This window comes from Ursus maritimus, unplaced genomic scaffold (genome assembly GCF_017311325.1).
Source record: "Ursus maritimus isolate PB19 unplaced genomic scaffold, ASM1731132v1 scaffold_16, whole genome shotgun sequence".
Lineage (NCBI taxonomy): Eukaryota > Metazoa > Chordata > Mammalia > Carnivora > Ursidae > Ursus > Ursus maritimus.
Window position 1 is genome coordinate 13,458,308 of NW_024424008.1, and position 27,190 is coordinate 13,485,497.

Genomic DNA, 27,190 nt, shown 5'->3' on the forward strand with positions numbered 1-27,190 from the left:
CAGTCCGGGCTGCCACCCACTCACCTCCTCCTGCCACACTCTCAACTATGCCTCTGATCCACTCCAGCTCAGCTCAACGTGTAACCATCAAACTCTGGACCCTGCCCCTGGTCTTCCGGATTCGGGAATGATCCTGATGGCCACTGCTGCCCCCGTGGTCCCGGACCTGCACGGTGCTTTCCACTGCCCGCGCCCACGTTACATCCCACCTGGATGCCTAGGCCTTGCCTGTCCTGCCCTCCCCCCGTGCTGGCTGCTGGCTGGGCTTCCAGCACCCACCACTCCTCCTACTGCATCTGCTCCCCAGAAAGGATACCTCCACTCTGGCCTACCCTCCTGCTACTCCCCATGCCGCTTAGTGGCCAGAGCGTTCAACCAAAAAATATGCATGGTTTCAGATTCCAAGATGGCATTTCTTGTTAAGACCACAGGTTTGCAACTGATGACACAGAAAATCAGAGCAGACAACGGGACTGACCTGGCTCCATGTCAGCACGTTCTGAAGAGTCAGCTGTGTCCCTGGGCCCTGCAGCCCTCTCTCCAGGGCCATCGGATCCTGGACGACAGGGAAGGATCCTTTCTGTTGAAGCAGAGAACACAGACCCTACTGAGTGAGGTGGCAAGATGCCCTGGACCCTTTCCCACAGATTTCTCCCCAGCAGTCATTGCAAACACATGCCAGTGGGGGGAGGGGCTTGTCCCTGATCCTACAGCAAGGAAGAGAAGCAGCTGGGGGTGGGGGTGGGGGTCCCAAATACCCTGTGAATCCCACCAGAATATACTTCCTTCTGCAGCTTTCCTGGGCAGCTCTGGCATACCTTCCTCGGTTTCCCCATCTTATCCTGGGCTGTGGGAGTAATGGTCTTGTCTGACCAAACCCCTCAAGGGCAGGGACTGCAGATTAGTTCTCTTTACGACCCTAGTGCCCCGCAAGGACTTGGAGCAAAGGTGCTCTGGGGGAGGTGGGTGATAGAGGATGGGGGAGAAAGGGTGGGTGCGAGGCCCTGGCCCCCCTCAACAGTTCAATCATTGATTCACCAGGCAAATAAATGCATCACTAAACCTCCTCGGCCCTTAGTGTCCGGCCCTATAAAATGGCGACCTTCCTGGGATATACCACATGGGTGTGTTGGGAGTCATCTGGGCCGAGCTCCTCACACACAAGAGTTCTGGCTCTGGCACACACGCGTGTCACACTGCAACCTCTAGCAAACCTCATCCTCTCTTTGAGCCTATGTTCCCTCGTATGAAACAGGGAAACTCTGAACCTGGTGACCGGTGAGGTCCTCTCTGCCCCTAGAATTCTACGACGGTGAATTTGATTCATCTGTGATCTCAGTGCCTAAGGAGATACCTGCACACAATAAAGGTTGATGAAACGAGTAAAAGAAATGCTACCCTACTCAAAAGAAAAGTAAGGGGAAGCTCAAAGGTGTTAAGTCGGGGCACCTGGGTGGCTCAGTTGGTTAAATGTCTGCCTTCAGGTCAGGTCATGATCTCAGGGTCCTTGGATCGAGCCCCACATCAGGCTCCCTGCTTAGTGGGGAGTCTGCTTCTCCCTCTGCCTCTCCCTCTGCTCATGCTTACTCTCCATCTCTCAAATAAATAAATAAAATCTTAAAAAAAGATAAAAAGCTAGACGTGAAAAAATTTTTAAAAAAGGTTTTACGTCATCTCCTTCAGGTCATCGCAGGATGGGGAATGAAATTTGAACACAGGCCTTCGCAGACCCAAGATCTGTTTACTGTCTCCTGGACCAACCACCACACCCACTGAAAACATCGCACATGCCTTTTTATACAAAAGATGCACGAGGCTGAAAAAGAAGGCATGAAGGGTGCATTTAGGCATTTGAGGTAAAAATTACGTTTTAGAAATTCCCTGAATACCTATTTGCCAAATATAGGTAGGAGCCTAGGTAAGAAGACAAGATTGTTCATTATAAGGTGAGGAATTAGTGGTCATCTCTATTAAAAACACAGTTTTCTGAAGTGTGACATCTTGCTAGCTTCATCTGAATTTCCTGTTTCTCTATCGTAAATTGTTATTCTGATCAAAGAGGACCTGTATCAGGCAAGAACACGGACCAGGCCCAAGTGCAGACTATCCCCTTCCCCGTCCTCACAGGTCAGGCTCCCGAACACCCCAGAACAGAAGACCTGTCGGGCAGGAACAGAATTGACACAACCTAGAGGCACAGCAAGAAAAGCCTTTAGAAACCACCCTACAGGCCCTGTAGTAAGAAACAGGCGGTACTCCACAGAGCACAGGACTACCATTTCAGGCATCCTAAAAGAGCAGTCATGGCTACCATGCCCTTAACTTCTATTCACCACGCCTTGGTCATTGCAAGCATCCCTACCAAAGTTTCGGAGATTCGCGGAGATTGTTTTTCTGTTACAATGGGCATAGTAAGAGGCTCCTTCTCCTGTGTGTGGGCCTCGCCCCACGGGCCCAGCATCTGGTGGGTTTTAGGACTCAGAGTTCTTGGCTTTGCCGGCAAGGGTCCAGCCGGGGTCTTGGCCAAAGGCAGTGACTCAGACAAAATACTCAGCGTCTCCCTCAAACCCCTCTCTCTTGTCTTAAAATTCCACTCTGCCCCCATAGCTTCAGGCCACAGCTTGTGCGCTGGACCCTGGCCTGAGTCTTAGGGTCCCTCCCCCTCTTAGGAAAGCCGAGGGACTAGTTAACCTCCCCCTTCCACCTTCCTCTTGGCCAGGGCTTTAGGGAAAACCTCAACTCCTTTTCTCCTGTTTATTTTCTCTTCAATTCACATCCCTGAATTCCCTCTTTTTTGAAGTACTTCCAACAAAGGCCAAAATGAGTGAAAGGAAAAGGCTCATGGGTGGACTGACCATCTCAGAGGTGCTTACGTAACTAGCATTTGATGGAGGGGAAACCCAGCTCGGAAGGCAGTGGAGCCTTCATTTATTCCTTCCCTTGCTCACTCACTCACTCGTTCATGTACGGAGGGCGAGGTGTCATACAGGACCCACTGATGACTTGGAAGCAGATCCTGCCCTCCGGAAGCTCACAGCCCTGCCAGGAACGATAAGGCCTGGCCATTTTGTAAGAGATACAGATGAAGGCCAGCGAGGGGGACAGAGGAAGGAAGAGACCAGGGTGGCTGACAGCTCAGGGAGCGTTCACTGGACAACAGACCTTTTCAGCTCAGCCTGGCATCAGAGACTGTGTCAGGCGGGCAGCCTGGGGTCAAGGCACGTACTCTGTACCAGGGAGTAAAGCACTGGAGGGGAAAGCATGCCAGGCGTGTAGCCCAGCTTCCCCGGATGTGGGCTCTGTGGAGGGAAGTGGAGGACGATGCACCTGACAGGTGACGTGGGCTCCAACAAGCAGGGCCCTGAACACCGAGCCAGAGAGGACGGCTGTTACTCAGTGAGTAATTAGGAGCCACTAAGGGCAGTTGAGCAGAGATGAGACAGGACTGGAGATCTGCTGTAAGAAGAGGAATTTGGCAAGGCTGGCACAGCATGAGCTAGAGGGAGAGGAAGTTCCTCACTGCATGCCAAGCATTGGGCCGAGTGTTAGGGGCCGGCTGGTATTTGATCTCACGGAACCTTCTAAACAACCGTGGTAGGCAAGCATTATCCTTCCAGACTTGCAGGCAAGAAAAGGAGACTTCAGGGAATTTAAGCTGCTTGCCTCTAATCCCCCAGCTAGGAAGTGGTGGAGACGAAATTTAAACCCTGTTCTTTTTCTTTCCAGTTGAGCCATAAAGCGTGCTGAGACCCAGCACAGGACACCCGAACTCTGATCCTCTCAGTACACCTTCTGCTTCCAGAGCACCTTCCTGCCTACCCTACGGTGGGCAGAATGTGATCGTTTCCTGGACTGCCTTTAAGAGGCCCAGGTGGAATGAAGCACAGAGCACCTTTGCTTCTGTTCGTTTTCCCCAAAGTGACCACAAATCAATGAGCTAAGACAATGCCTTGAGCAGAGTCCCAATCACCACAGACGGCTGTCTCTTGCAGAGAATTTCAAAGGTAGCAGGAGACCATCCTCTCCCTTTAGAGGGGAGTGCTGCTTTTGTCCTTCCCTTCTTCGCTAAGTCATGGGAGCAGGGGCAGCGGACCCGGGAGCCCGGGTGGAGCATCTTTGGAATAGCCAGGAATCTGCTCGGGCCATGTACAATGTCCGTGAGGCCCAAGCGTTTCTACACTCTGGGCTGGCTCCACTGCTCGGGAGGATTGCCCAGAGGACTCAGTACCCCTGAACTGGGTTGTCATAGCCACAGCCTGGAGATGACCAGGGATCGCTCCCATCAGGACGCCTGCTATTAGGGGCACCTGGGTGGCTCAGTCGGTGAAACGTCTGCCTTCACCTCAGGTCATGATCCCGTGGTTCTGGGATCGAGCCTGCGTCAGGCTCCCCGCTTGGCGGAGGGTCTGCTTCTCCCTCTGACCCTCCCCCTACTCGTGTGTTCTCGATCTTGTGCTCTGTCTCTCAAATAAATAAGTAAATAAAGTCCTTTTTAAACAAAAGATGCCTGCTCTTAAAACTTGGGTTTTTTTTCTAGGAGGGAAAAAAGACTTCCTAACTACAGGTCATGGTAGGCTGTATACACCTGACAATCAAGAGTGCATACGTTCTTAGAGGAAGCCTCGTGCGACGGGAAGAGCAGGGGCTTTAGAAGCAAATCGAGGGGTCCGGATCTCACCGCACCCAATTACCGGCTCTGCAGCCTGGGGCAAACCACTGAGCTCCTTACATTTCCTCATTATTAAACAGGGATGATTATAAGGGATTAGGCTAAATGGCAGACCCTTGGCACAGACATAAGCACATAAAATAATTTCTTCTCCTCTTTTCATGTTCAGCATTCTGGGCACTGCTCTCCCCGTGAGGTGGCTCTCGTCCTCACAAAGTCCCAGCTGAAGAAATGGATTTTTGGAGGAAAAAAAGCTGAAACTATAGCAAGTGGTCTGTATCTTTGACCTAGTTTTTATTACCAACGTCTTTTAATTATTGGTCCGCATGTCTTTCCCTTTCACCAGCCTGGGACCTCCTTGAAGTCAGTGACTATTGTACCTTCACTTCCCAGAGCACGGTTATCCCTTTCTCCCTTAGTCACCTTGTTCTAAGATCCAAACAAACCACAGAGGCTTCAGCTCCTGTGGGATTTTATTTTCCCAGCCTGGTTTGAAGAGTGGCTTTGAAGCAACACCTTCAAGAGCACATCCGATCGTCTCAAAACCGTCTCATTATCATGCAATCATTGGTACAGACGACTTCACCTTGTTACCCTGCTAAGAACTTTGGTTTCTAATCTAAGCCAATTATATGTGCCAACATTTTCAATAACATCTTAATAATACCAAGCCTCCCAGGTCTCCGGTCAGAATTGGACCAGGTTGAGGGATCTGGGATCTATCTAACAGGATACAGGAGGGCGCTCGGCAGCGGGAAAAGAAATGAAGCATCCAACTGGATTCAAACACTGGCTTGTGCAGTTGGGACAGCCTGGCAGAGTGTGTGGGGCTGGGATAAAAGCTCGGTAGCAGTTAATTTCCTTCTTTCCCCCAATTCCAGAGAAAAGCAAAGCCAGGAACCTTGTTGAAATAAAGAGGGAGAGAAGAGGACATTCACCACATTCCAGAGTCCATTTAGAATATGGATTTTTTTTTTTAAGGCTTTCTCCCTAAGGACTAAAGGAAGCAGGCGATTTCATTTTAATTTTGGCAGCTGCAGCTGCTGCTTGCGGACTCAAAGACCACTTTTCAGATTAAAAAGAAAAACACACACACAGAGACACACACCCCAAACAGGGTGAACTGCATACACAGAAGAGCACCTCTTTCAGAGAGTGAGTCAAGAGGGTGGAAAGATCTGGACGGTCGTGCTCAGAGCCAGGTGGAGCTCCCTGGGTGGGCATGCTCCTTTCACTTTCCCTCCGACCCCACATTCTTTCCACCTGCCACGTGCAGGACCAGTCCGCGAGCCACACAGGGCAACGCAATGTTTCGTGTCGAGCAGCTGCATGTTTTAATGCGCACAGGGGGAAATAAAGGCAGCAAATGGTTTTATGTAATCTTCTCATGAATTTTTAACTGGTCATCCTCATTCATGAAGGCCCGAAGACTTTTGTTATAGGTCCTCCGTGGGGCCAGTGAGCCAGCCCCAGACTCGTGGTGAGGACACGTTAGTGTCACAGGGAAGCTGGAGGAGCTCATTTGCCACTTCGTGGTCTACAAGTTTTATCCAGATTCCCACTCAGGGTTCTGTCTTGCGGTGCTTCCTCTGGGGTTTCTCAATGCTAGCCTTGGCAAGCGAGGACTCATGAGTCCTTCGCAGGTGAGCTGCCCAGACCTACAGCACATGGAGATTTGTCTTTGAAAGGATTGAAGACCCGAGTGACTGTAGGGATGTTTGTCAGAGAGAAGGCGGAGTGGAGCAGGGGTGTGTCTCAGGGCACACCTGCCCGGAAGTAAGACGGAAGATACTGGCCTCCCACCAGAGAAAGATCCTGTGCTTACGGGACGCGCAAGAATGCCTCCTATAAGACAGAGTTCATGTGTGGCATAAAGCAAGAGCTTGTGGGGAGCAAACCATTCTCCAACGGCTGCAAGTGCTAAAAAGCAACCTGATGGAATCTGTGGTATCAGTCAGGTGTTTTCTCAATTTTCTCAAACTTGCTTTTACTTAACTATCGTGCACCCTTCAAGCCCCTCATCAAAAATTTGGGGATCTCAGGGACCCTGGGTGGCTCTGTTGGTGAAGCGTCTGCCTTCTGCTCAGGTCATGATCTTAGAGTCCTGGGATCGAGCCCTGAGTTGGGCTCCCTCATCGGGGAGTCTGCTTCTCCCCCTCCCTCTGCCTGCTGCTCCCCCCCACCAACTCGTGCACTCTCTTTCACTCTCTCCAATAAATAAATAAAAGCTTTTAAAAAGATTCTGGGATTTGAACAAGCAGGATAAACCCACACACTTGTTCTCAACCACTGGAGTGCTCCCAGCTCTCCGGGCCTTTGGTTGGCTTTGTGGTCAGCCTGCAAAGCCTCCCCTCCTTCTACGTCCGCTGGCTCCTCGTCTTCCTTCAGGACCCAGGGCAGATGGCAGCATTTTCCCGAAGCCACCCTTGCTGCATCGCTCATCACTAACTGTACTCCCACACCAGAGAGGCGCCGGCTCCCGGCGATTGCACCAGCAACTCCCGGGGGGGACCTGAGCTCTGTGCAGGTTGAGTGCACCCCCGTTCCTTCCCTCAAATGACCACGCTTCCAGTGCCATTCCTAAAGTGCAAGTCTGACCCGCTGCTCCTGGCTTCAAAGTCTGGTTGGTGCCCCACTGTCTTTGGGACAAAATCCAAACCCTGCCTTAGAGCAGGCAGTCCTCTTCACCGTCCAGCCTGGCCGCTCTCACCTCAGACCCTCTGCACTCCAGCCAGACCGAGGTGCTTTGAACACCTCACCGTCTTCCCAGTTGCCCTTCCTTTGGCCTGAGAGGCCACTGGAGTGCTTGCCCACACGTCCACTGGGTAGCACCCCATCTTAGACTGGGAGAGCATCTCCCGGCTTCTGGGAACCACTGTTCCCACTGCTCCCATCACGTGGGTCTTGCGGGTCAACAGTGCTGTCTGGCAACCACTCTGGCTCGCTGGCTTGCAGGCACAGGTGGGATCACACAGCCCCAGAGGGTCTATTGGCTTAGATCCCCGGGGGATGAAAAGAAACCCCACGCCCCCACCACTTCTACTGTCCCCAGTGGATGTAGGGTATGAGCGAGAATGGGTCCTTTGTTATATACCACTACCATTTGGGGGTGATTTGTCCCCAGCATTAATTAGCTGATCTGTAGATACATGGGTCTTATGAGAATTGTCATATTCTTAAAGGACCCTGACTCCCTGGTCATCATTGACTGGCTCAGGACCGGCAACTTAATGAAGCTGGGTCAATTACAGTTCTGGGGGCCCCAGTTGCCCTTGAGGGGAGCAGAACCTGATCAGAGACGGACCACTTAGAATTCTTCCCCAGGTATTGAAAAAGAACCTAGTCTCTAATAGTGAAGATTGTAAGACAGAAAAACTTGAGAGCTATTCGTGGCCAAGTAGGTGTTATGGGTTGCGCTGTGTCCTCCAAAAAAGGATTCGTTGGAGTCTTAACCCCTAGTACCTCAGAATGGGACCTTATTTGGAGATAAGGTCTTTACAGAGGTAATCGAGTTAAAATGAGGTCATTGGGGTGGGCCTGAACCCAATACAACTGGTGTCCTTATTAAAAGGGGGGAAATTTGGACAGACAGATGCAGAGAGAACACCACACAGCAAGGAATTACCAGAAGCCAGGACTGGGGCCTGGAACGGACCCCTCCCTTCAGAGGGAAACACGCAGGGGGCACGGCCCTGCCCACACCTTTCATCTGGACTTTGAGCTTCCAGAACTGTGAGACAATACATTTCTGTTGTCTAAGCCTTTCAGTTTGTGCTATTTGGTTAGGGCAGCCCTAGCTGACTCAAACAGAGCGGAAAGCTGGTCGTCAGTGAGAGAGAGGGAAGCTCACAAGAGAAGGAGACCAGAGCAGCCAAAAAGAGACAGAAAAACTTCAGCAGAACAGAATGAAAACCCCGATCCCAATTCTACCGCATCTCTTTGCATTTTCTCTGGATGGAAAGTTCAAGTTCTTGGACTCCATGAGGCAGTAGTCAAAATCCCTCTGTTTCTAATTAGTTCATTCTGAGGTTTCTATCACTTTGAACCAAGAGTACTAACACCATTATTACTATTTAGCAATTATTACTATTAGGGTGAAGGAAAGTCACGTTGAGTGGCTCCACCTGATGCTAAATTTACCAGATAGGGGACTGATGGACAAGGAAGCCCTCTGCATCCCAGTGCTGTCCAAACACGTCCTGGGAGGAGAGAGGGTCCCTCCTGAGGTGCAGCAACCTTCATACATTCACACAGTTTAAGCCTCTTGGCTTTTCTTTAATCCAGTAACAGCTAGAGTAAAATCGGAAAAGGATTTTCTTCTGCACAGTCCTGCCTTTCTTCCCAATCCAAGCACAACTGCATGCCTGGCCTCCTGAAATGCTCCAAAACAAAACAAGTCCAGCCCAAATCCCTCATCTCGTTTCATGTTATTTTCTTGGCTGCACAAACTTAGGGGCCTTTGTTTCTTCTGCTCTGCCCTTGGACTCTTCCTGTCCACATTCCCATCTGTCTGAGCTCCCACGCCAACAACAAGGACTCCAAACTCTTGGAACAAAGACAGAGACAATTTGAGGGACGGCAGGCTGCAAACAACTGATCATCTCAGACAACAGCTGGAGGTTCCCTAAAGCAACTCACCAGCCTTCTAGAATAACTACTGAACACAGGCCCTTGGGGATGAATATGGAGGGTTAGTGGGGTATGGGTTACGGGTTTGGTCTTGTAGAGTAGATGATGATCATTCGAGGTGTATATTAGAAGAATGAACAGAACCATTCCACGTTGAAGACCCTACAAAACTAGAGAATCAGTGCTCTCCTCTGAAAGGCTAGGGACAGCAATTATCCACATGAGCACAATCTGATGACTGCTGATGTTAGAGTTTACTGCCCCTTCCCAAAGTAAAGGAGGATCCTGATTTTCCCTTATTTGTTCAATCCAGGAGCTCCTACAAGAATATGCTGCCTAATCAGGCTACCAGCTGTCTTGATCAGAGAAATGAGAAAAGAGCAGCAGTTTTCTGGAATGGGTAGGGGAAACTCAGCCTTGAACAGAGGGTGGTGGGGTGAGAGGGCTGAATGGCTGGTAGGCCAGTCATCTGTGTTTGCTCCTAGGCCCATTCCCCATACTTCCCACTCTGCTCTATCTCCCAGGAAATTGCAATACAGGCTCCCTTGCTTACCAGCTTCTGGGCAGGTGGGTTTGGCAAATGGAAGATGGGGGCAGAAGACTGGAGGTGAGGAAAAGAGACGAGCTAGGGCCAATCTCTCTCTCTCTTTTGCTTGTCTTAGCATCCCCTAGCAGCAGCCACATAAACTCGGTTGCTTCAGGTCCTGACCCTATAGAATGACTCCAGCTCCTGGGGTTCTAGAAAGATAATCTTCTCTCATTGTCCCTCTGGTCTAGGGGTGATAGTAGTTTCCCGTTGTTGTTGATCGCTGGGTTGTCTCAACATGTACTGTTGAGCAGTCTTGGCTGTTTCATTAACTGTGTGACCAATTCCTGTATTAAATTCCCCCTGTTGACAGACCTAGAGTAGTTTCTGTTTTCCTGCCGAAACTCCGACTGACAGCGGTGCTGAGAAAGAACCTGCGGGTGGGAGTCCCACTCTGCAGCCCGTGGTGCAATGGATGCACAAAGACGTACCGTGCTTGGGGCTGGGCTAGGGAGCCACTGCAGCACTGACCGGCGCAATCAAACCCTGGAGGTCAGAAGTGATGGCGGGGGGGGGGTTGCTGTGAGGTTGGTGAAGCAGCCCTAGAAGAAGGAGTGTAGGAATACACAGTCAGGTAAATGCCCCCCCTGCCCATCCCCCGCCAGGACTAGCCAGCTCCAATGTGACTTAGGCTGTCCTGAGTCTCTGCAGGGATGCCAGGAGTTTAATGAAACCGAGACAGGCCAAGAAAGACATCTGTCAGCAAATTTAGCGAGATGTTCGAGTCTCAGCATGATATGGCTTGTCTGGGCGTTGTCTGTGGGGATACCTACGACTACAAAGGGCTAGCATCCATCCTACCGAACTCTGAGGGGTGGGGAGCCAGCCTTTATTGAGAAAGGATGGAGATGGGAATAAAACAGAATACTTTAGTGACTGCTGAGAGACAGAGCATCCTTGGTTACTAAGGAAGAATTTGGATGAGAAAAAGTATCTATAAACAGACAGACACCGTCTGGGACCAAGAAAGACACACTGGAAACAAGAGCCCACCAGAGAGAGGGACAGTGGCTTGCAAGCTCTCCATGGACCCAGCCCCATGCATGGTGGGCAAGCTTCCCAGCAGAGGTCAGCTTCCCACAGTCAGAGCAGGGGATTCTGGCATCCATGGTGCATTTACTTTCTGCTTCCCTGCAGGTCCTTGTCACAGGTGGCCTTTTATTGACTGACCCCAGTGTCCCAGACCAATGGCCCCCACAGGACCTGAAAGGACCACCAGGTGTGGAACAGCGGGGCTGTTGATGAACTGCCACATGCTTTGCTCCCTGGAAATCTCCTTCAGCCTCAGAGAGGAAGCCAGCACCAGGCATTAGCATAGACACATCTCAACCTCAGCAGCCCCACCCACCTTCTCCCACATCACGTGCCCACCCGCACAGCCACGCACGCTTCTCTCCACCCTGGTGAAGTTGAAAACACTTGTGGGGGGACAAACTGAGTTGGAAAAAAAAGAATCTTATCCAAAGATGGGAAAACCAATGAAATGTGGGGGTTGCAAGTGTTTCCTACTTCGACTTTTTTTTTCAATTTTTGTTATAACAGGTCTCATGTTTTTTTTTTTTGTAATAAAATATTTTTAGAAATGTTTAGATTTTCAGAAAAATTGCAAGGAGAGTTCCCACATACCCTGAACCCAGTTTCCCCATTATTAACATCTTGTAATCTTATATTAGTACAGTTCTTTCGTTACAATCAACAAACCACTGTTATTATATTGCTATTAACTAAAGTCTATAGTTTATTCAGAGTTCATTAGTTTTCACCTAATATTTTCTGCTTCAGGATCCCACGCAGGCCACCACATTACATTTAGTTATCACATGTCCCTAGGCTTTTCTCGGTGGTGGTAGTTTCTAGGATTATCCTTGGTTTTCGATGACCTTGACAATTTTGGGGGTACACTAATATTTTGTAGGATGCCCCATTATTGGAATTTTTTTGATGTTTTTCTCATGACAGGACTGGACCAGTGAGAGTTACTCTTCTGTTTTTCACCCTTTCTTTATAAACAAATGCCATGCCTCTGGCCTGGGGTGGGGGGGTGGGGGGGGTAGCCACTGGCCACTAGCTCGGGAAGGCAGATGTGGTACATGAGCTCTGCACTGACCACAGCATTCACATGGTAACCGGCATCCTCGCCCCTGGGGACACATGAGGCCCTCACTGTGTGGCCACAACTGACCTCTCCAGCATCAAGTCCTGAAATTTCCTTCCCTTTCCTCTTGCTGCACCTGACTTGCCTGCAATCTCCCAAACATGCCCGCAGCCTCTCATTTTCATGCCGATGCATTTGCTGGTCCCTCTACCATCCCTCCCCTTGGCTAGTGGAAACCTTTCTTCTCTGTACTACATTGTATGTTTCTGTCCATTCCTGACTGCCTGACTCAAAACCGTGATCCCCTCTCGCACTCCCAACCCCTTTCCCAATGTCTCTCCACGGCGGTCTTCCGCATCTGACATGCTACTTGTACATTAACTTGCTTCTTGTGTATCTCCTCTGCCCGAGTGTAAGCTTCATGGTATTTGTCTGCTTCTGGCTCCATTAGGACCGTGCCTGGCACATAGAGGATGCTCAATTATTATTTGCTGAATGAAAGAATGACAAATGCTGGAGTACTTCATACACTTTGGTAGTTGTTTGGGTACATCTCTGTTTCTTCCAGTGGACTATGAACTTCCAGGGGAAGGATCTGATCCTATGTAACACGGGGAAGTCTTGGTGTGAAACTAAATAAAGGAAACCTCATTTAAAATGGAGCTGGGAGACAGAAGGGAGGAGCTCTCACTCCCTAACACTCATCCTCAGACCCCAACAGAGATAAAGGGACCTTGCATTCCCAACAGGAGAAGCCCAGTTTACTTCTTAGCAGGAGGAAGGAAGATTTTCTTCTCAACCAGCAATAGGCTTGGCCAGTAAGAAAATAGCACAACTGAGTCACTAAGAAACCTCTGAGCTCTTGCTTTCCTCCAATGCACTTTCATTCCATGCGGCCCCTCCCAACCTCTCCTTTCTCTATGAAACAGTGTTCCTTTCCTTAGATCTCCAGAAATGCCTATGGTTTGCCATAGCTTGCCTGTCCCGAATTGCAATTCCTCTGCTCTTCCTGCAACAAACCCATTTTGCTGTTAAGATGACTGCTGTTTTACTGTGAAGGTATCCAGTGTGGAGCCTGGCACGTAAGGCACACCTTATAGGCCATTTCAGGACATGCTGACCGTCCTTAGCCACTGCTCCTTCTCTCAGGACATCACCACACTCTCTGGAGCAGCATCTCACTGTGGTCGGAAGGGACAGACAGTGTCTAGTGCAAGGTCAGAAGTTCAGAATCTAAGAGTTCCTGAGCAGGGGTGAGGCCTGTCTCTTTTTAGAGCTGAATTTCTGACCTCAAACACTGCTCCTGCTCCATTACTGGAAGGTCAAGGCCATCGCCAGGAACTAACTTGGCAAGGCAGAGACGACAGCAGCTCTGACATCTAAGGACAGGGCTGCCTCTCCCAGTAACCAGTGTGGGGACACGGACAACCTCCCTGAGCCTCCCTTCTCTCAGCAGCTCCTGGAAATCATATTATCACCTACTAGAGGCTTGTTGTGAGGACCAGCTAAAAAATGGATGGAAAACCACTTCACAATCTATAAAGCCCCGTCTGCAGCACTTTGGCAGTCATCACCAGCAAAGAACCCAGGCCTCCTGTTTTCTGAGCCTCATAACACGGTAGGAACCATCCGGTCACCATAACATGGACAGGCAGCAGGTGGGGGGATAGGTGCTCCCAGGAAAAATTTAAAAACAAGTCCCTGGGCCTTTTGACTAAGATCAAAGTCAAATGTTTTCAGTAAAGCACACGCAGAAACCAATCATATGTTTACAGTACAAAAGACTTGTCCTTTGGCTGCCTAGCAAGGGCCCTCAGGCTTAGAACTGCACTTGTACCTGCTTTTACCTTGAGTCTGCCTTTGATGCTTGCTTCAGCCCCCCCAACTGAGTGGGGTGGAGAAGGGGTATATGTTGCCTGGGGAAACCTACTTCCAAACCGTGGCTGGGGCTTAGCATGCTGATTATGAATGGAACATGAATGGAAATTAACATGAATGGAAATTAATTTTACTTAACAATTCTGCACAACCAAAAGGAAATAAAGGAAAAAGGACAACAAGCTAGAAAAAATAGTTGTAGCATGGAAAATAGAAGAGGGTTAATAACCATTCAGCAACGATGTGCTGCAAATTGATGTGGGAAAAAATTTAGGAGACCAATAAATAAATTGGGAACAGACATGGGTGTGTTATGCAAGAAGTAGAGTAAGCGAATCCACACATGGGAAAATGTTCAGTTTCTCTAGTAATCAAAGAAATACAAATTAGAGCAAAAACAAAATACCATTATACCTAAATTAGCAGCCTTTTCCCCACAGCACTCTGGAGCTAGTCATTTAAAGGAACTTACTTAGCACCTGCTATCTACCAGCTACAATGCCAGCAGGCCAGCTGAACAAAACGGATGTGACCCCCAGCCGATCCAGGGCATCCACTTTCAAGCTGTGTGACTTTGAGCAAGTTATTCAACATCTCTGAGCTTCCAATCTTCTCATCAGTAAAACAGGGCAAAAGATACCTCTTCCCAGGGCAGTTACAAAGCTTCTTCGCATACGCTAACACTTCTGATTCACCCAGCTCTGAAGCTTGAGCGAGGCCCAGGCATAAGCTCTGAGCTTTAAAGACTCTGGACTCTAGGAAACAAACTGAGGGTTTCAGAGGGGAGAAGGGTGGGGGGATGAGTTGGCCCAGTGATGGGTATTAAGGAGGGCACGTATTGCAAGGAGCACTGGGTGTTATATGCAAACAATGAAACATGGAACACAACATCAAAAAGTAATGAAGTACTGTATAGTGACTAACATAATAAAAATAAATAAATTAATAAACGTGGAAACCAAACTCAGAGAGGCGAAGTTACTTGCCCTAAGTTACAAAGCCCAGCACTCCAACCCAGTTCTTCAGGGCTCTAGAGCATGCTTTCTTCAGAGGCAGGGATGTGTAAGGGAGTCTGAAGAGAGGGCAGTAGGGGGACCCCTTCAGGTGGTGCTGAGGCTGGCAGGAAGCGAGAAGAGAGGACCAGGTGGGGCCAGTGCTGTAGCCCGAGCTCTTCACGCAGAAACCTGTGTGGTGTGGCCCACACCCGAGCCCTTCCTCCTACCTGCTCTTTAAACTGAACGGGCGCTCGCTGACCCCACCTGCATTCGGCAATGACAGTGAGTGGGGTTTCCACTTCTTTGATAATGATTAGAAAAGCAGGAGGTAGCAGCTGGCCGGTTTATTATGGCTCCTACTGAGCACTCCAGAGTGACGGTTAGATGGGGCACGAGTTGCTGCCTGCATCCCAAAACAATTCCCTCTCCACACGCTTGGCAGCCACTGGCCCAGTGACTTACACTGCCATTCGAGACACACTGTGTCCGGGAGAGGGAGAATAAAAAGGAATTTCTCGGAGTGTGATTTGGAACTCTTACGGGTAAGCCGTGTCTGGGAGAAGAACACGTGTCTGCACCGGTGTGGTGCAGGCAGAATGTCAGACAGCCAGGAAAGGAGTCTAAGCAGGTCTGGTTGAAGGTGAGAGCATGGACAGCAGCTTGCCAGGGGGTCCAAGTGAGATGCGGAGAGCGAAGTGGTCAAGAGCTCTCTGCCCAGATTGCTTCCTTACTTGAAAAACCATCCACGGCATCGGGCTGCCGACGAGCCGAAGTTCCAGTTTCGGAACAAGGCACATCATGATTCGGTTTCTGCCTTCCCAGCAACCAGACTTCTTCCTGACCTTGCCACGTATTTGTGGTTCCCGAAGTGCGCAATGCAGTGCCAAACCCTGGTGCTCTTCCTGGATGGCCAACCCCTTCCCCACCTTTACGTTAAAAATTCTGATCCCACTGAGGCTGCCAGGCTGAGTCACACGCCACTCCTTCGGTCTCCCTTCAGCAATGCTGTAATTTATGCATCTCCCTCCACTGCAGATTGGACCATTTCTTATCTACCCTTGCATCGTGAGTCTAGCCTGAGGCCTGACACACAGCGTGCGTGTATATACACGGAGAGTATGAGCAAATACTCATATATCCCAGCGCAATTTTTGGGTGGATGGGAAGGTTGGATGTCTGGTCGGATGAATCAAACAAATGTTTCGCAAAGTCCGTCTGTTACTATATGGAAGACTGGGGTGGAACGAGAGACATCAGGACCAGCAGAAGCGAGGGCACTAGTCTAGAGTATGACAGAGGCAGGGAGATGGGACGGACGCAGGCCATCTCGGTAGTTGGCCTGAATAGAAACTGGTAAGCTCACGGAGAGGAAAGGTTGAGAGATGGTGCAGGAGGCTGACCCCTAGTTTCCAGATGGTGCAGAGTACGATACACTTAATCGAGATGGGGACCCAGGTGTATCACTTCGTCCTGGGGGAGAGGAGGGGGACAGGAGATGGTGAATCTGATCTTAGTAAAGAAGCAGGCCTGGCAGAGCTCCAGCATGTACTCCTTCCCCAGCTCTGGGTGGCCTTTCGTGACCCTCCAATGGGTAGGCCTTGTTAAGATGGCCCAAAGACATGGCTTACATGCTTAGAACAGAAGGCCGTTCTGACTCAGCTCGGGGTCTGAGCAGGAGGAAAGGGCTATGCACTGAAGAGTCAGCTGGCCCTGAAATCCCCACCCACAGGGCATCGCCTGAGGGAACATGTGGTTGCCTGTGCAGTGTGATGCATCCCAAGGGAGGCTATTCAGTGCAGTGCAAGGGGCACAGACTTTGGAATCAGATGGGCCTGAGTTCGAATCCTAGGTCTGCTACTTGTGAGTCGAGCAGCCTTGGGCAAGTGCCTTCACTTGTCTGCGTCTCAGTCTCTTTGCCTGTAAAAGGAGGGCAATAATCCCCACTTTTGATTGTAAACGCCAATTTAAATAAGCTTGCGCGTGCCTGGCACTTTCTTCCCTTTGATGTTCTTTCCCTCCGGACACCTCCTTCCTCATTCCAGCAACGCGGAGAAAACTGCTATACAGAATGCTATACACATGCCATTCCCTATAGAGATACGTGCACCTGTGTCAGTTCCGCCTACCTGGCTGAGCTCCGCCTACCTGGCTGAGCTCCGCCTACCTGGCTGAGCGACCTCAGGCAATTCACTGCAGGGCTGTGAGCTCAGTTTCTTCATTGGTGCCAACAGGGCCTGGTCACCTCTGCACCAAGGGCTGTCCTTGGGCTGGGATGGGAACACTTACGGGGAAAGCGGGGAAGCGAGTGAGGAGTGGCAAGTGCTCAGGAAAAGTCCGAGTGTTCGCTACGTCCACCTCTGCAGAGAGCGGCTTTCTTGGGCCTTCTCGAAGGCTACTTCCTGCTATCTCATTTGTACACTTAACGGGTTTCACCCTCTTAAGTGGCACCTGCTGGAAATGTAATTGTGCACCTAATTGCTACGTGGGAACGGAGGCAGCTTCATTTTCCAATGCTGATGCTTCCCTTAGGAAGAGAAACAGTGTGCTCATGAAGCCCTTGCTGCATGCTGGCCAATAGGGCACAGGACTGGGTTTTGCTCCTGGATGAGGACAGAAGGCAACAGCTGCTGAAGCATTCAGATTTCCAGAACTGAGTCTCTGGCACTGAGTGCAGGGAAGCCACAGGGCCTTACTGTGATAACAAAGAGCAGAAGACAAAAAATTCCATTGGAAGTTTCCCTGGCAAACATTCTAGCTAAACTCGCAAAGGCAAGGTGGCCCACGGGTAGAGTAGAAAGTGAGAGGTGTGGGTTGGGATCTGGGCTGGGGCTTCTGCTCTCCTCCCCAGCTGTGGGATCTCACAAGATAGGGAAGCCAGGGCCTTAATGATAACACGAGGACAAGAGTTAGCATTATTGCTGATAATCTTGTTCATGAAGGACCAAGCAGGGGACTTGGGGCAGGCAAGTTTGGAAAGGCAGAGAAAAGGGAACAGAAAATTAGATCGTAGGATGGGAGAAACAGGCCTTAGTGCCAGGATCTATGTGGATACAAAGACATAAATATAGGACTATAAATAAATATATAAATGCACAAATATATATCAGGGTTGTCATGTTCAAAAATTGATAATTAGGGGGGTGCCTGGATAGCTCAGTTGGTTAAGTGGCCGACTCTTGATTTCGGCTCAGGTCATGATCTGAGGGTCCTGGGATTGAGCCCCACATCAGGCTCTGTGCTCAGCAGGGAGTCTGACTGAAGATCCCTCTCCCTCTGCCCCTCCGCCCTGCTCACGCACTTGCGCTCTTCTCTCTCTAAAATAAATAAATAAAATCTTTAAAAAAATTGATGATTGGCCTGTGGTGCTATGGAAACTACTCCTTTTCCCTCTTACACCCCTGCCAGTGCCCTCCCCATTCTCTTTTAGTTTTCAAAGAATTACCTGCAGCCTCTGGAAGAGAATTAGGACATTCCTTTTTTTTTTTTTCTTAGTTGAATTTGTTTGCCTGTTGAGACCAATTTCTTTGACCCCTCAGCCCGAGGTTCAGACGTTTCCCTCTCCACATTCATACAAGACCGAGGAGGAAGGGGCTGCCACCCTGTCAGCCGCGGCCTAGTCTTCTGAAAGTGTCTGCAGTTCTGTTGGGAGAGACTGGCCTCCTGAAAGGACACCTGGGGTTCTGGGTCCCGGCTCACATGGTATTTATCCTGGGGGTGTGAGTCGGGGTTCTGATGCGGCCACAATGCCTACGTTGCCTGAGACGATTGTAGGGCACAGGTTATGTGAGAAACAGTAACTCGGAGTATGCGGGTCCCCAGATGTCTGCAGCTCAGTCCTGCAGCGCCAAATAGCGAGGGGGGAAAGGCACATCTGTGTTTGGGGAATCTTTCAGAAGCCTTTTAGAGACGTTCCTCTCCTCTAACCCAAGTCTCTGGAATACAGTCTGGACTTTCCTTAATGGCTAAGCTGCGTTTCACTCAGCTCTCTTACAACGATGCCCTTCGTGACTGCTACCTCTGTGGTGGCATTTGTTCCTGAAGGAAGTGGCCCTGCTGTTTTGTGCCTTTGGCGTTTCCATGCCTACTCTTTGCCGTGCTGCAGTCCCCTCCCTGACTGTCTGCGCTCAGGTGTCACTTTGTGTTCCCCTTGTGTCGTGTGACGGTGAGTCAGCCCTTGGAGCACAGCTCTTCAACAGGACCTGGCTCGCTGGACTCTAATGATCTGGCCCCATCTCTAGCAGGGGGCTCAGACTGGCCCTGTCAGCACCCACAGCCCCCCACTTCCCATGTGCCTTTCATTCCACAGGGGCAATACAGCTGAAACGACACACTGACTCCCTTGCAGCCAGACCCCAGTTCCATGGAGCAAATGCACCCGCAGGAACACAGGGGGCAGATGCTGTCCCAGGTGAAGCAAGGCTTCCCACAAACACGGTGGCCAAGGTGTTGGTTTATCCAGACGAGTACAGTGTAGGTTCCTAGAGTTCTGAGACCCAAGGAATGGGGACAAAGGACACTGCGTTCCAGCAGGCCTATGCGGTGTTCAGGGACTTCTCTGGTTCCGTGGCATCCCAGCTTGGGTCTCTGGCCTTCCTGGAAAGCTTGCGAGCTACCCGATGTTCTGTGTTAATCCGTTTTCCGATTTAAAGTAGCCAGAGTAAATTCTGTTGTGTGGAACGAAGAAGCAGGACTGAGACAACATCTGTCTGCCCCCAAAATGTAAGCTCCTGAAGAGCAGGGATTCGTTCTCAAGCATCTTTATCTCCCCTGGGCCCAAAACACACTCTGCGCCCTGAAGACACCCCCCCCTCCATTGGGGGACTGAACTGAGGGGGCCCCGGTGCTTGGAGCCATTGCTGCTAGGCTGCTGGTGCTCGGGGAGCGGGTCACTTAGCTTCACTAAGCTCTCGTACCCAGTAAGATCAAACAAACAGGTGATGATGTGGGTCGGGAGGACATGTTATCAGAGAAGGGAAAGGACTGTGGTACCCACACAAATTGCAGCGTGTTTTGTTGCCACGGAGGCTTTTTCTCCCGTTTCCTGCCTGGCTGGCTCTCTGCTGGGTTCCGAAGAGCTGAGGGACTTGCAGATAATCAAAGTTCTCTAACCATACATACTGTTAGTAACTCCTTTCAGAGCCTTTCCTGTCCAGATGTACAAAGAGAATAGCAAAGGGAAATAAACCCAACATTTCCTCGCTACACCCACGAAAGCGCTAAATCTCAGCAGCTCTGAATCATCAAGCCTTGCATTTCTCATCAACGGCCCCTCATATGCAGCATTTTCAATTAAGCTGGGAGCACTGCTATACTAATTATGTTATGATATTAGTCCCTGCAGATTAATATGCAGCTAACAGTTTAGGAGTGCTGTCTGGATTGTATTCCTCTATCTAATTGAAAATAAACATTTCCTTGAAAGTTGTCCTTGACTTGGGAACGCAAAGGAATGGGACCCCCCAAAATGGGGTGCTCTCGGGTGAGTAGTCTCTGCAGAGACAGGTCTGGCTGCACCAAAATCTGATCCCATTGACCCAGGGGTAAAATCTCAGAGGACCCTGGGGCTGGAGGCACATTTTATACCCTCTGTGTCCTCACACAGTCCTGTGCTGACAGCAGGTGCTAGGTTGACACTTCCTCATCAGACCAGCCTTGAAATAGTCTACAAACCAAACAGTAGAAACCCTGCCGCAATATGCTTTTTGTCTAAAGTATGGCTCTGTTCCATGAAAAATACAAACGATGAAAGGAAAGGAAGTCATATTTGTTTCTGCGTCAAATACTTTCACATCCCACAGCTCATTAATCTCCCAAGTGCCCCATGAGGCAGATGTTATCATCCTCATTTTACAGATGAGAAAACTGAGGTTCAGGGAGGTCAAGCACAGAGTGTGGGGCCAACTCAGGAGGTGGCAGTGACCTGGGTGCACTGGGTCTCGGGCCCATGCTCTGTCCTGTACCCCTGCTTTACTGACTCTGGTATGATGGCGCCTTGATGGGGACTGGGGATCCCAGCAACAGGAGAAGGGCAAAGGGAGTAACCCTCACGTAATAATAATAGTCAGAAATAAAACACGAATCATCAGGATTCACTTAGTACTTACGAGGGACTCTGCTCAATGCTTTCCATATTTCATCTTTACCCTAGCCACTGGGCTAGGCGTCATTATCCCCATCCCAGGAATGAGGAAACTGAGGCCCAGGGCTCTCAGGTATAAAGACAGAAAGGCCCAAGGCCAGAGCTAAGGTACCGTCCCAGGTATTCTGACACCACGATGACTGCTTAAGGCATTGCTATCCCCATTTCATGATGACACGTAATCTCACTGCCAGAAAGTGGCAACACCAGGCCTGAGCGACTCCTGAGCGATCTGGGACATGAGAATATGGCATGCCGGTGGTAATACCAATGGGGCACTAAGAAGCCTCAGAGCTGCAGGACAGCACAGAGGTGAGAAGTTCCCACGGGACGCAGAGGTTGGGAAAGCTTCTGGAAGGTGGTGGAGGCAGAGAGGAGGCCTGGCAAATCTCCCGGGTGGCCAATATTGTTGCAGTGGCTGTGCTCACAAGCTGCCCCCCCTAAGGAGACTGCGGGTTCCTGAGACAGAGGGATGGCTTATCTTGCATCTGTAGCCCCCACAGTGATGGGAACTCGAAAAACCAGAGGGAAGCCTGCGATTTAGATCCTGGATTACCCCTTTTTGGCAGAATGACTTTGGGTAAGTGACTTCAAAGTTCTCCAGGGAAGAACACCTGATACAGTAATGATGAAATGAACAGAGGTGATGACATCATAGCATCCACTGTCAAAGGCTCTACAAATACCAGGCACTAGTTGAAGCAGAAAACTGTGGTGCTGGAATCCTCGGGAGCCAGATGGCTTGAGTTCCAATCCTGGTGCTGTTATTTAATGGTGTGATTCTCTGTGACTGTCTTTGTCTTAGTTTCATCGTCTCACGGGGGGCAAGAACAGCATCTACCTTGTAGGGTTGTTTTGAAGATCCAACGGCTCCTGCATGGGGAACTTAGCACCATAACAGGGCACAGGAAGTGCTTCATTGCACTCATCATGAGCAGCGTTCGCGGTGTTGGAAGTGCTGCGGAAGATATGCAGGCAATAATAATAGGACTCGGGAGTCTTCAGCACTGCCATGGCGTGGACTTTGCCACAACCCAGGCCAGGCAACTTACACGTCCATCCCATCATGGTAAGGGGCCTGAGCAAGAATGTGAAGTTTACTGGTCAGTCAAGCCCATCACTGGCCAGATCCTCCAGAAAGCCCACATGGCTGCCTCTGTCTTCCCATGACCACTTCCATTACTGAACGCCTATGGAAACTTGAGATTCAGAGAGAGTGAATAGCTCACCCATGGCCATGCAACTAGTAAGTGGTAAATCAGGACTTAAGATTGATTGATTGATTGGTTGCTCTATTAGAGAGAGAGAGTGAGCAGGCACGGGGTGGGGGAGAGGCAGAGGGAGAGAGAGAGAGTGAATCTCAAGCAGCCAGATGTGGGGCTTCATTTGTACAACCCTGAGATCATGTCCTGAGCTAAAATCAAGACTTGGACGCTTAAGGGACTGAACCACCCAGGCGTCCCTGGTAAATCAGGATTTAAACACAAGGCCATCCAATCCTAACACTTTTCCGCTTTGCAGGCATGGGAATCATTTTGATCATGTGTGCCTTGACACTTGGGAAGTTTCAGCATTAAATCATCTTACCTGGGGCCCTTTAAAAATAAATCATTCCATTAAAATCTTTCTCAATGTTCCCTTTGCCTAGGATCTTTTTAAAGTATTTTCTACATATTTTTTTTAGTAGGTTAGTTTGAATAATTTACATTTTCCCAGAAAACAGCTACCTGATGGAGGTTTTCAAACTTGTGAAAGTACAACAGTACGTTGTACTGTTATCATTTTAAATCACATCAGTTGTTCTATCTCCTTTCTCATTAATTAGTTCTCCTCATTTTAATATTAGATGTTTTTCAGTGCTCTATTTTGCATCATACAGTACGATAAGAAGTGTACACACACAAAATTATTTTAAAATGCTGTCCACAGGAAAAGCTGCCAGCTTGAAAATAAGTCAGAAGGTATCTTTGAGAGAGAATTCTTTTGGAGGGAAAAAATGCCGGTTGGTAAGAGCCGGTTGGGATATGAAAAGGTAGGCCTCCCGGATTTGGAGGGAGATGAGTTCTATTGTTCTGTGTAAGAGAGCAATGAATGAATCTGATAGCAGACAGTTGGAAGAGTGGTGTGGGGGGACCCAAAGGGAGGAGGACAGGGAGAGAGTGCCAGGCACCAAGGTGGCAAGTAGGGAAAGGTTGGCCAAGCAGATCTGGGGAGACCAAGGAGGGACCTGGGTATCCCGTAGCCTGTGGGTCGGGGCCTGGACTGTTTGTTTTTACTGTTAAGAGAATTGGTCACTCCAAAGTTGGAAGAAATCCCAATGAGAAGGCTACTCTGACCCCTGCAATCCTATGAGTTTCCCAAGCAGGCAGAAGGAAGAATGGCTGAGTTTTTTACACTCTGAAATGAGGCTTGATAATACTTCATTTATAGGGTCACTATGGGGATTAAACAAGGTGACGCTTGTTAGAGGCCCAGCATGGTGCCTGCTCACTGCAGACCACCGCTAAGTGTTAGACACACCTACGGAGAGGGACAGACGCGGGATGATATGTACACACTGGAGTGAGTGAGTGGAGGGGTGGGGGACGTTGGTAGGGTAGAGAATGGAATGTCCAACCACGGGCCTTCTAAAATCCTTGCAGGCCCAGGGAACTCACCTCCTGTTCAGCCCTGAGCTAGTGACAAAACAGCCAATGGGTGGCGGGACCCTGGAGTTATTCGTGAAAGGCAGAGAGTGGAACTTGAAACCAGACAATAACCCCCAGCCAGCTCATCAGCAACCTGGGATTTGCAGGGCCCCAGCCATGGCCCAGACCGTGGGGCAGCCGTCCCGCATTTCATTTCTGATCCTTGCATTTGGGCCCCATCTCAATTAAGATCAGTTAGAAGTCAATTTCACAGTGGTTGGTTTTATAAGATCCCAGCAAAATGATAAGCTAGAAACAGGCAATCGCTTCTTTGGGGAGCAGAGGCCATCCTCAACAGGGCCTCAGACCCTTTATTTAGTTTGATTTGATTTTAATTTGGTAAATAATGTTTATTTAATTTTATTCTGTGATTTCAAAAACAATGTATATACAGGAGGGAAAAACAGCTGTGGTAGCCCTCATCAGAGCTCAAACTCACGGTGATTTTCCCTTCATCGGCTGTGAGGCTTAAATAAATACATTTCCCCAAGCTGATAAGCAATCATTTCCAAATGTAGAAAAAACCAGCAAGGTGGAAAGAAAAGGAGAAAAATCATCCACAGTCCCCCTACCCAGAGACAACCACTGTTAACAGTTTGTGTGTGTGTGTGTGTGTGTGTGTGTGTGTTTCCTTCCTGTAAGTTTTCTCTGCTTGTTTTACATGGCGGAGATCACACTGTGTGTGTAATTTCATATCCTGCCCTTTGCATTAATGGTACACCATACACATTTCCCCGGGTCGTTAAAGCTCTGTAAACATCATTTTTAACGGCTACAAAATATTCCATTCTAGGAATGAACCATAATTTACCTAACCAATTCCCTCAAGCGGAGCATTTAGTGGTTTCCAGTTTTTCATTCTTGTGCATAAAGCTGCAGGGAACACCCGTGAGTATACATTTTTGCCTGCATTTCACATTATTTTCTTAGGACAGATTCCCAGAAGGAGAATTACCAGGTCAAAGGATATAGACTTTAGCGAGGTTCTTGAATCTATTGCCAAACTGCTTTTCTGAGCAGCGGTCCCAATATCCGCCCCCTCGCAGTGTGTGAGGGCCCCTCGGTGCACACAGGCAGCCCTGTCTGGTGTGTTTTTTAAACCCTACACCCTGGGAAGGGAAATTGCCACTTGTCTGGGGTCTGGGAAGGCTTTGATTCCTCTGTCTCCCCTTTGGTGGCCCCAGAAAGGGTCAATGGACTTCCAGCCCCCCTTGTCCCCTCCCCCGGTGTCTGGCTTTGTCGCCTTTCATCTGAGGGCACAGAGCAGGGCTCTGTGTGCTCCTTTTTCCCATCAAAGGTCCATGACACAGCAGGGGGCAGGGCATGGGGGCATATCTGTGAGGCTGAGGTCATTCTTAGCACTTCTCGGCCATGTATCAGACTCGAGGTATCCTGTTCTCTCCTTTTTTGAAGAACCCTCCCACGCATGAGAAGACGGTGCAGCCCACAGCTGACTGCCGTGCTCACACGCAGCCTCGCTCTGGATAGCACTGGAGAAGATGTCTTTCGGATTCACGCTCGAGAGTTCACTGGACATGCCTGATCACACGGCAGTGCTGAACTTCAAGCGAATACAGAACACTTCGAAAGGAAAAACCACACGAGCCTTTCCACACGTGAAATCGAAGAGTTCCAACCAAATGCTATGGGGATATTTAATCACGAGAAAACCAGAAACACCAGAGGAGGGAGGGCTGTAAGAACAGAGCCCCTGTCATCCAGGGAGGAGGTTATGTGCTCCCCGGGAAGAGGCAGGAAGAGTTCTGAGCACCTCCAGGGGACCCGGGACTGTGGGATGCATTCTCATAAACTGTGGGGCAACCAGGGGGACAACGGTCTCTGTGTCTCCCCATCAGCACATTGAGGCTTGGAGAAGTTGTGTGTCCAGCCACTATCACAGAGCCAGTGAGAGGCGGAGGGAGAATTCCCAGGGCTGTCCTACTGTGGTTTGCTTCTCAAACCTTACCATGGGTGGGAGTCAACTGAGGGTCCTGTTCAAATGCTGACTGGGCTTCAGCAGGTGTGTGGAGGGGCCTGGGAGTCTGCATTTCCAACGAGCCCCAAGTAATGCAGACGCTGCTGGTCCAGGAAGCACACTTGGAGCGACAAGGCCCTATGCCTGTGCTTCTCAAACTTTAGCAGGGATCAGATTACCAGGAGAGCCCCTTAAACCACAAATTGTTGGGCCCAACCTCCACAGTTTATGACTCAGTAGGTCTGGGCTGGGGCCTGAGAACTTGCATTTTATAAAAGTCTGAGGTGCTGCTGCCTCTGGTCTAGGCACCACTGTCTGAGAATCCTGCCCTACACTTTAGCTTCAGGGGTCAGGGGAGCAGGTCTTAGCCTGCTCACATGCCACTTCGGGGCCTTTCTGCACTCTAGAGAACATGGTAGGCCTTTGTTCTTGGGACAGTCTGGAGCAGGATTGCAAAGAGGTCCTGCTTTTGTCCTGAGACCCTCAACTTTTGATGGTGGTCTTAGGAGGCACAGGGCTTGTATGTGCGTGTGTGTGTGTGTGTGTGTGTGTGTGTGTGTGTGTGTTGAGGGACATGCTGAGTCTCTAAAGCTCTGCGAACATCCCTCCAGAACCAGGCAGTGATAGGAGAGGCATGAAAGTTTCTGGAGCAGCTTGAGGACTCACCCATAAAAAAGCCCGCTTTGCAGTATATCACTTATATTATGTTGTCGAACAGAGTTTCCTGCTTGTTGGCTCTTGGAGTTTAATAAAAAAATATATTATGACTCATTCCAAACTTTACAAAAGTCCTTGGGGAATCTGAAATGAATCACGTTAAGCTCCTGTTATAAAACAGTCCTCTCCTTTCACAAGCCTGTATTCACAGCAGACTAGCAGTAGGGGTGAGGGAAAGGGAAGACAGGGAAGAAGAAGACTCAGAGCAAGGGGTGAAATCTTTGCCCAGGGCCTCTCTTAAATAACCAGACACTTCTGGGCCAAAGGAAGGCAGAGCTCAGAGAGGCTGTGGGTGAGTGGTGGGGGGAAGGCTTCTTTAATGGTGGGTCATCTCCCTAAGAGTCAAAGATAGCTTGAGGAAACAAGGCTACAGAGGTCACCTCCTCCAGAAAGCCTTCCTTGATTTCACTAGGCAGAAGTGCTCTCAACTGCATGACACTTTATATTTGCTTCTGAACACAGAAAACCATTGCCTTATATGTCAGCTGTTTGTAGCCATGATGGCTCTCCTACAGCACTGAATCTTTTGGGCTGGAAGAACACGTCCAGAGCTTCTATCCTGCCTGTTGCAGGCCTACAGTGCAGCAAGAGCTCTGCAACCAGTGCATGTTGGACGGACTGACTCTATGAAGTTTCTCAGTCTCCGTGTCCATCTTCAGCCCAGGTTGCACTATGAAAAACCAAACCTGGTAGCAGGTTGGTAAGCAAGCATCAGTAGGGCATTAAGTGGCACCAATTATGTTCCTTCATGCTGAGTTCTGCTGGGTACCCCCCCCCCTCTGGAAGCAGAGGGCATGCATAGGAACCCTGGCTCCCCCAC

At 49.7% G+C, this 27,190-nt stretch overlaps 1 protein-coding gene across 1 annotated transcript in view; it reads right to left on the minus strand.

Moving 5' to 3' along the window:
• Positions 1-27,190, minus strand: part of LOC103678086 (teneurin-4-like) — a 279,793-nt gene that overhangs the window by 196,898 nt on the left and 55,705 nt on the right. Inside the window, exon 2 of the mRNA XM_040630911.1 lies at positions 479-580. The gene's annotated coding sequence lies outside the window, so the exon portion shown is untranslated. The remainder of the gene's footprint in view (positions 1-478; positions 581-27,190) is intronic.